The 10,411-nt window shown below is 41.4% G+C and overlaps 1 long non-coding RNA gene across 1 annotated transcript; it reads left to right on the top strand.

The window, feature by feature from the left end:
• The first annotated feature begins 1,397 nt into the window (after nucleotides 1–1,397).
• Nucleotides 1,398–8,769, top strand: LOC133129322 (uncharacterized). The gene is made up of 4 exons (XR_009708806.1): nucleotides 1,398–1,547; nucleotides 4,934–5,002; nucleotides 5,098–5,186; nucleotides 7,982–8,769. It is a non-coding gene; the product is annotated as an uncharacterized LOC133129322 (long non-coding RNA).
• The last annotated feature ends 1,642 nt before the right edge of the window (nucleotides 8,770–10,411 follow it).

Raw genomic sequence — 10,411 nt, forward strand, 5'->3', positions numbered from 1 at the left:
TTTTAATTCTTTCCAATGCTATACCATTTTCGCAGACCTGATTGAACACCTCTCAACATGCTTTTTCCCCAGCAACATCTTCTTGGGCACACCCAATCCCCCTAAATGGTTCTGGTTTGACAGAATATTGGGAAATGATCACTCCCTACATTTAAATCCTCCCAAAGCTCCCAAACACACCAACCAGGTATAGAGCTAGATGCTTCCCCTTGTGTGTCACTTTATGTTTGTTTCACCTGAGTCATGATATCTGATCTCCATCTGCATACCTGCTCATCATTTGTCTGTGTATTTATCCCTGCCCTTTTCTGTTCTGTTAGTTTTCCCCATTCTCTTGTTTGTGCAACATCCGGTTTAAGATGTATTCAGTTTTGTCGAAATACAGAAACTGAAGTTTCTTGGTTGTACAAATACAGAGACAGTGTCATCTCTGCACATCCCTAATATGTATATATTACACAGGCCTTATGTATGTTATGAATATTTTTTTATGGATATAGTTTCCATTGCATTGATTAACATGTAATTTAACTTATATATGTTTAATACATAGAACAACATGTATTATGTGCATACAGCTTGGATTGCACTGATTAAAACTATATAATTTAACCAAAATCTTCAAAATATTTAGATGTTTGTGAAATTCTGGGGATTGTAGGGATTAACATAATGTGATTTCATTTGGATTTGTTTAATACGTAAATGATCACTGTAGATGGGATATGGGAGGGTGGTTAATGATACAAAGCTTGTGGAGTTAGTTCAAGCAGACAACGCGAGAGAAAAACTCTTGTTCGACTGGATTTTCATGGTAATGTGATAGCTCTGAGAAAGCCTGAGACAGGTACACTGGAAGTCTGAAAGAATCAGACATCTTTTGATGTTTTGGCCTTTTTGTGGGTGTATGTTCATTGTGAGTTATGCAATACAATTATTCATTGAATTTTGGAAAAGCTTTCTCGCAAAGGGTGTACTGATGTTCCAACATTAATTTGTATCTGCGGGAAAAGGTTATGTATTGATGAAACGTATGGTTTGTTGAATTAAATTAATACGAAACTCATACATATTGCATGTTTCATCCTTCTATATAGGGTTATCCTATAAAGAATGTAAATAAATAAATGTTGATAAGAATGTAATTATTAGACCACAATTGTGATATTTTACCAAGATATATTTAATGCTGAATTCACAAAACAACACTATCTGTGCCAAAATGTACTATTTAAATCTGCATGAGTAAGTATATTGGGAATTTTACCGTGCCTAAACTAGCACTGTCACCACCACTAGTTGGACAGTGCTATAGATGGAATGAATTCTGCATGACATGGCCACACCCTCCTCTGGAGACCAGTACATGAAACCAACTTCCTTGTCTTAAACAAACAGAAGCTATTCTCTCTCCCTTCTGAAAGGGATAATCTCTCTCCCTCTAAAAGACAACCATTTTGCTTACAAATTGACCAAAAACAAAATGATCTTTTTTCTTTCATTTTTTGTGGGATATTTTTGTTTATCCCATGGGCAAACAACACCAGGTAAGTGCATTTAGAGCAGGTATCATTTCCAGTCTTTTTCAAATTCAGTAGGTTGGTACTGAAATCTTTAACAATACTAAAGAATAGTTAGAATGGGTGAGCTAAAATGCTTTGGCAGTTTATGTGTATATTTTTATGTTCTTTTATTATCTTGTGTTGGTGTGTGGCTCATAAACAGGGTCTTCATCAAAGAAACCTATTCCACTATAATGAAACATGCACAACAAGGGAACATGCTTTTGCCATCAAAAAACGTTTTGATAATTTAACTTTTTTCCCCCAGGTCTCAGGATTAAGTAATAAATCCAAAATTAAGCAATTGCTAAATAAGTTAATATTACAGGATTAGTACCTTGCCTTATCAATGTCTTTCAAAAGAATACAAATTATTTTTATAGTGATTCCAAACTTTTTAATGGTAGCATAATTCTTGCGACAAATATATGTTTCTGCTCTGTACTCAACAATATTAGATTTGTAATCAAACAATCCAAATTGGTTAAAGGACAGATTTTAAGCTTTTATTAAAGAGTCATTTCATACATTTTAGTTTCAAGATACATAAACATAGTCCTCAGGGCACCGCAGAATTTGGTCAGATGGCTTCAATTGTGTTTCTGATTAGTCAGGTGGGTCCAATCCCTTCCTTCGTGCAGGTATGAGAGCTTTTTCATCTTGATTCTAGGCTTTTGCTGGTCTTTAGAGTCGCACGCTTCGGTATGAGCGGCACGGTGGGGTAGTGGCCACCAAGAAGGAGGTTCTGGGTTTAAATCCCAACCAACCAGATCCTCTCTGTTTGCATGTTCGCCCTAAGGTGTATTGTTAACTGTGCATTTGAAAAATGAACTTTGATATGATTGAATCACTCAACTAAATGCAGCTAATTGACTAGACAAGTTTTTCTTATTATTAATAGACAGATCTCTTAACTTTTCATTCTGCTCAAGTCAGATTAGTTGGGAAGCATCTGTGAACTGCTATCTTCAGGTCCCTCCACAGATGTTCTATGGGGTTTAAGTCTGGGATCTGGCTGGCCCACTCAAGGACAGATTGAACTGTCGCCCCAGTCTGAGGTTGCGTGCACTCTGGAGCAGGTTTTCTTCAAGGACTCCTCTGTATTTGGTTGCATGCATCCTTCCCTCAATTCTGACCTGTCTGCCAGTCCCTGCTGCTGAGAAGCACCCCCATAGCATGATGCTGCCACCACCATGCTTCACCATAGGGATTGTATTAGCCAGGTGATGAGCAGTGTCTGGTGTTCGCCTGGCAAAGTGCTCAGAGTTTTTGTCTCATTGGACCAGATAATCTTTTTCTCGGCAGAGGACTTCCAAAGCGCTGTTAGAAACATGGTTGTCACCTCCCTGACCAAGGCCCTTCTTGCCCAGTTACTCAGTTTGGCTGGACTCTAGGAAGAGTCCAGATTCTTCCATTTCACAATTATTGAGAACACTGTGCTCCTGGTAACGCTCAAAGTTTTAGAAATGGCTTTATACCTTTGCCCTGATCAATGCCTTTGCCCATATACCTTTGCCCTAAAGTGTAAGATAACTTTTAACACCTAATCTTCATTCTCTGCTTTTGGTTGACTTTGGAGTCTGTTATTGGTTTGTCAACATGAGGACCAGGTTGTGCCAGTCAAAATGACTGTGGCATTGTTGTTAGCACTGTTGCTTCACAAGAAGGAGGTTCCCAGATCTTCTCTGCATGGAGTTGGCAAGTAATCTCTGTTCATGTGGGTTTACGGCCACATTGAAAGACATACATGTCAGGTTATGTGTACTCCTGCCATTGCCCTTCAGAACTGATGCTGGCCAGGCTTTGCACTGTGGTTAACCACCACTCCCAAGTAACTAGGATGGGTCAAATGCAGACAACAAATTACCTCACGGTGTTCAATAAAGTATATCTTATCTCATCTTATGAGGCTAAGAAATTAGAAAAAAGAAACAGACTTATGCCACACATTCGGCTTGCCAAGAACATCTGGGGCGGCACGGATGGTGCAGTGGGTAGCACTGCCGCCTCACAGCAAGGAGGTCCTGGGTTCGAATCCCCGTCGGCCAGGGCCTCTCTGTGCGGAGTTTGCATGTTCTCCCTGTGTTTGCGTGGGTTTCCTCCGGGTACTCTGGTTTCCTCCCACAGTCCAAAGACATGCAGGTTAGGCTGATTGGAGAGTCTAAATTGCCCATAGGTATGAGTGTGTGAGTGAATGGTGTGTGTGCCCTGCGATGGACTGGCGACCTGTCCAGGGTGTATTCCTGCCTTTCGCCCAATGTATGCTGGGATAGGCTCCGGCCCCCTGCGATCCTGTTCAGGATAAGCGGGTTAGGATAATGAATGAATGAATGAATGAAAATCATCTGGTTGGAACATCATTCAGAATAAGGAGAGCAACGGGGAGCTCAGTAATCTCAAAGGACACCTGGTAGACCAAGGAAGACCTGTCTACTGTCCGTTGCACAGATGAGCCTGGCTTACAAACACACTTGCACATTCAGAATTAGGAGAAAAAGGGGAAATAACAGCAGTTCCCACTGGGATAACATTGGAGATTGCTGCAAATACAGCAGCTCCAACAGCTGATGAAACTATGATTCTGTCACGGTGGGAGGTAATTCCCGCTGGTGCCACGAGAGGGCCGAGGATCATTGTTTCCACCTGTTCCTCGTTTACACCAGGGGAATTACCTTAAGAGTATTTAAGACCAGCGTGGACTATTTTTCGGTGCTTTTGTGTTCAACCGTTCGCCCTTGGCACAAAGCCGGTAAAGCACCCGGTAGACTCTAAAACTATACGAGTCAGGTTCGGTGCTGGTGTGTAATTCTCTAAGTTCTAAGAAAGAGAAGAATCTAAAAGGTAAGGAAGGCGTACAGCTGGGAGTGTTGTGTGTGCTGGCGCCTTCCTCAAGGGTTTTGTTTTTTCTTTTTTCTTTTGGACTCGTGTGAGTCGACGGTAGAGGGACGTTGTCCCCGGTGTTGTATTTTGGTTTGCATTTTTGGTCCCGAGCTGCATCTCAAGGTTTTTATTTTCATGCCTAGCTTTTCACGCTAGGTTGTATTTTATTTTGGTTTTCTCTTCGTGCCCAGCTATTTGGCACGGTACCAAGGTTATTGGTTCGCCCTGTGTATTAAGGGTTGTTTTACGTTCTCTAGCCGTTTTCGGGCTAATTTTCTGTTTTCGATTTAGAAGATTGGTTTTGGTAATTTCTATTCCTCCCACTGTTCCGGGGGAAGTCCTGTCCCTAGCTCTGTATCCCTATTTCTGTTCTCCCTGGGATTTAGTGACGAACGCGTTCGCATGTTGGTTTAGAAGGGTTCTACCCTTGGTCGCCCCTGGCTCTCCGCTTAGCTCCCCACTCAACATGTTTCTGTGTCTTCCTCCTCCAGATCTAATGGGATCAACCACTGAACCAATGTTTGGGGAGGAATTGGGTTCTGGATTCTCACCTTTTCCAGGTGCCATAATTACAACTTCTGCTACAGCTTTGTTTGTTTTTTTTAAATGAAATAATTCAGTCTTCATGTCTAAAATCTTACCTTTTTTCTAACAGTCTCACTTCCAGTAGTTATTGGACTGCGGTTGTCTGTCAAATCCTCAGTTGAACTTAATTCTGTGACAATTGAACGATTTCTGCAACAGGTAATTTGAATATATCTGGCTTTCATTTGCTTGTCTTTCTACTATAATACAGTGATTATTAGTGTCAAATCTGTCTATGGAATGCAGAAACAAAAAATAAATGTTGACAATGTTATTAATAAATTATATTACAAACTGGATACTTCGGCTGGTTAATGGAGAGTAGTTAAAATCTTAAAACAGAAATACATTCTGAATACAGAAATTGATCAAATGAAGTGTCAACCTATTGAAGGACATACAGTGGGAGCAATAATTATTTGATCCCTTGCTGATTTTGTAGGTTTGCCCACTTACAAAGAATGGAACTGTGTAGAATTGTAATCATAGATACATTTTAACATTGAGAGACAGAATATCACAAAATAATCCACAATAACAACATATGAATTTAATAAATTAATTATCGTATTTTTGCATGAAATAGGTATTTGATCCCCTACCAATCAGCAATAATTCTGGCTCCCACAGACCAGTTAGTTTTCCATTAAGAAGCACTCCTAATCTCAACTCATTACCTAAAACACCTGTGTCAACTCGTTACATCCTTATGTAGCTGTATAAAAGACACCTGTCCACACAATCAATCAGATTCCAACGTTTCCACCACGGCCAAGACAAAGGAGCTGTCTCAGGGACAAAATTGTAGACCTGCACAAGGCTGGGATGGGCTACAAGAAAATAAGCAAGCAGCTTGGTGAGAAGTTAACAACTGTTGGAGCAATTATTAGAAAATGGAAGAAACACAAAGTCACCGCCAATCTCCCTTGGTCTGGGGCTCCACGCAAGATCTTGCCTCGTGGGATATCAATGATCATGAGAAAGGTCAGGGATCAGCCCAGTACTACACAGGAGGAGCTTGTTAATGACCTGAAGACAGTTGGGACCACAGGCACGAAGAGAACCATCAATAACACACTACACCGTGAAGGATTAAAATCCTGCTGAGCGTGCAAGGTTCCTCTGCTGAAGAAGGCACATGTACAGGCCTGTCCGAAGTTTGCCAAAGAACACCTGGATGATCCAGAGGAGGCTTGGGAGAAGGTGATGTGATCAGATGAGACCAAAATAGAGCTATTTGGCATCAACTCGACTCGCCGTGTTTGGAGGAAGAGAAATACTGAGTACAACCCCAAGAACACCATCCCCACTGTGAAGCATGGAGGTGGAAACCTTATGTTTTGGGGGTGTTTCTCGTTTCTCAGCTAAGGGGACAGGAGGACTTCACCGTATCGAGGGGAGGATGAATGGGGCCATGTACCAGGAAATTTGGGGCGACAACCTCCTTCCCTCAGTGAGAGCACTGAAAATGGGTCTCTGTGTCCCCTCACCACCAAACTAGCTCGGGCCCCCCCCCCCCCAGTCCTTGGCTTTCTGATGCTCTACGAGCTGTCCGAACCTAACTGCGGGCAGCGGAGAGAAAATGGAAAAGGTCCTGTCTCCCCAGTGATATGGCTTCCTTCCATGCCCTCTTATCATCTTTCCATTCCTCTGTCTCTCTAGCTAAATCTTCCTTCTTTCACTCGAAAATTAACGCGGCCGCCTCTAATCCCCGCAAACTGTTTTCAACTTTCTCCTCTCTTCTGGCCCCCCCTCCCCCCGCACCCCCTCATCACTCATACCTGATGACTTTGTCTCCTTCTTTGAAAAGAAGGTCGATGCTATTCGCAAATTCCTTCTCCCAACCCTCCACCCCTGCTGACCCTCCTACCCTCCCCAACTCCCTAACCTCCTTTTTCTCCCCTCTCTGATGATTTCCTTCCCCCCCTACACCCAAGTCACCACACGGATCTCTGCCTGCTTGGCTGATATCTCTGCGTGGATGACTTCCCACCACCTGAAGCTCAACCTTGCCAAAACTGAGCTTCTCTACATCTCTGATAAGTCCTGTCCGTCAATCGACCTCTCATTGACTGTTGAGGACTTTGTAGTTTCCTCCTCCCGTACGGCAAAGAATCTTGGGGTGACTCTTGATAACTGCCTCACCCTGGCACCACAAGTATCCTCCACTGCCAGAACCTGCAGATTCGTTCTGTATAATATACGCCGTATCCGTCATCTCCTGACTGAGAAAGCCACCCAGCTCCTAGTCCAGGTGCTCGTCATTTCCCGCCTGGATTACTGCAACTCTGGTCGCCTTATGGTTCCCTCTCTACGTGCACCTGGTGGTCGAGCTGCACGTTCACGCCTGTTTTCCGTTCTGGTTCCTCAGTGGTGGAATGACTTGCCTACCACTGTCAGAACAGCAGAATCCCTCCCCCTATTTTGACGCAGACCCAAAACCCACCTTTTCAAACTCTACCATAGTCCTCCCTTCTGATTTCCCCTGCCCCTCCTTTCTGATATCCCTATCCTTGTCTAAGCCCCCCCCCCCCCCCCCAACTATGTTTAGAACAGCATTTCATGTGTATTTTGCTAGTTCAGGATGTGATGCTTTGACTTATGGTAGAACCTATGCACTTGTAAGTCGCTTTGGATTAAAAGCGTCTGCCAAATGACTAAAATGTAAATGTAAATGTAAATATTGTTCTATGGATCAAATACTTTATTAAATGTATATGATGTTGTTATTGTGGATTATTTTGTGATATTCTGTCTCTCAATGTTACAATTTGCCTATAATTAAAATTCTACACAGTTCCATTCTTTGTAAGTGGTCAAACTTACTAAATCAGCAGGGGTCAAATAATTATTGCTCCCACTGTATATTGGGACTATTTGTATATATATTTCTGTAATATTTATTTAAGGAAAATGAATGGCTTGTTTAACACCCTTCTCCACTTTTCTTTCAGATCATGAATTCATTTCAGCTATTTAATGGAACCTTTGAAATCGCTGTGAAAAATATAACACGTATCACACCAGACTAAACCATAATAACAACAGGATCACAACACAACATTTGTAATTTGTGCAGTCATGTGAATGATATTGTAATTTTGTTTTAGCCATTTTGTATGCTCTGATTATTTTTTATTTATATTAACATGTACTACTGCAAAAAATATGCTACTGGCTATATGTTTAAATTAATTAATTCATAGTAAAGGCTGCCCCAAAATGACTAATGTATAAATTCAGTTAGTTTATGACCCACAATTTTTTGTGTAATAGGACATGATATAGCCTTATATATGCCATAGACTGTAATGACACTTATATAGTTGTATAGATATTGTTGTTTTTTGTATTAGCTATTGTATTGTTGTACTCAGAGTATTCTAGCTGCCAACTGTGGTATGCTAGTTTGGAAGTTGATGTATTCTTCAAGGGTTCCGATTATATCTGTATGGTTACACTAGGACTCGGAACTGTACTGTCCTCTCAGGTCCTCTTCACACTTGTACTTGTGTTTGATCTGCACTTCGTTGTACGTCGCTCTAGATAAGAGCGTCTGCTAAATGCCATGCAATGTAATGTAATGTAATATAAAAATATGTGTAAAATGGACAGATTCAATGATTATATGAAACTTTAGACTGTATAATGTCTACATTGCACTTGTTATGAACATAGCTCTTTTCTTTCTTTCTATTTCTGTGGCCGCAAAAATAGAATGTGAAGAATCATGATGACTACACTATCAGCTCCTGTCATTTGTGTTTCTTTTGGCACTTGACATCACTGAAAGGGAAATTCAAATATAAAAAGATCTATCCCAAATCTATCACCGCACACTAGAAATAATTTTAATTTTAATTTAGCATACAATGGTCTTTCAAAAACATACATTAAAGTGTACCTGCATTAACATGCGATCACACCAGCTGTGAAGAAATGGACAAAAACTTCTCAACCTGCGCATTTGATCTGCCTCTTCAAAACAACTTATGCTAGCCAAACAATTTAGCATATGTTCTTAGAATTCCTTTTTTGGAATGCTAAATATGCTTTGTATCACACAACCTATATCTCTAATTTGCTCTCACACCACTCTACGCCCAAGTACAAGCATGCATACACCAATGCACACACACAGTACACTCACTTTATCAGGAAAATGTTTACTTTATTACACCTACTTATTCATGCGATTATCTCATCAGCCAATTGTGTGGCAGCAGTGCAATGCATACAATTATGTAGATACTGTCATGGTGGGAGGTAGTGACCGATTGTGGCCACCAGAGGGCAGGGGCTCATTGTTTTCACCTGGCCCTCATTAGTGCCAGGGGAGCCTACCTCCTGAGGGTATTTAAAGCCATCGCTGGCAGTCTATCAACGCTTTGGTGTCGACTATTTGCTCTTGCACAAAGCTGGTAAGCACACGGTAGACTCAGTGACTTAATGACTTAATGAGTAAGGTATTGTGCTGGTTTGGGTTTCTTACACATTTAAAAGAAAAAGGTAAGGAAGGTGTTCCGTTCGCTAGTGTTGTGAGCACTGCTGACGCTTACTAAAGGTTCTTTGTTTTTCTCTTTTATTTTCGAGCTTGTGTGAGCTTGTGGGTGAGGGACGTTGTCCCCGGTATTTGTATTTTGGTTTGTGTTTTTTCCTGAGCTGCGTCTCAAGATTTTTTATTTTCATGCCTAGTGGTTTTTCTAGGTTGTACTTTTATTTTGATCCCCGGTCTGGGGTTTTCAGTGCTCGCCTTTGGGTTGTTCGCCCTGTTTTTTTAAGGGTCATTTTATTTTCTTATAGCCGTTTTTGGGCTTTACTTCTGATTTGGTCGGAGATTGCCTTCTAGTTGTTTTCTGTTCCTCCCCCTGTTCCGGGAGAAGTCCCCATCCGTATTTGTGTTCTCCCTGTTCCCTTATCTTCCGGGATTTTGTGGCTAAATAAGGGTTTACCCTTAGTCGCTACTGGCTCTCCACCTATCCCCGACATCACAGACACGGGTCAGGAGCTTCAGTTAATGTTCACGTCAACCATCGGAATGGGGAAAAAATTTGATCTAAGTGACTTTGACTGTGGAATGATTGTTGGTGGCAGACAGGGTGGTTTGAGTAGCAGTTCTGCTGACAAAAAACACATTATTAATGAGAGATGTCAGAGGAGAAGGGCCAGACTGATAAAAGCTGTCAGGAAGGTGACAGTAATGCAATTAACCACACATTACAACAGTGGTATGCAGAAGACAATCTCTGAACACAAAGCATGATAAATCTAAGTGGACAGGCTACAACAGTAGAAGTAAAAAAAAAAAATAAGTCTAATAAATACCTAATAATTGCTCACTGAGTGTAGGTGCAGGGTAACATTGAAAACCAGCAGAGCCACAC

Source organism: Conger conger, chromosome 5, assembly GCF_963514075.1.
Source record: "Conger conger chromosome 5, fConCon1.1, whole genome shotgun sequence".
Classification (NCBI taxonomy): domain Eukaryota; kingdom Metazoa; phylum Chordata; class Actinopteri; order Anguilliformes; family Congridae; genus Conger; species Conger conger.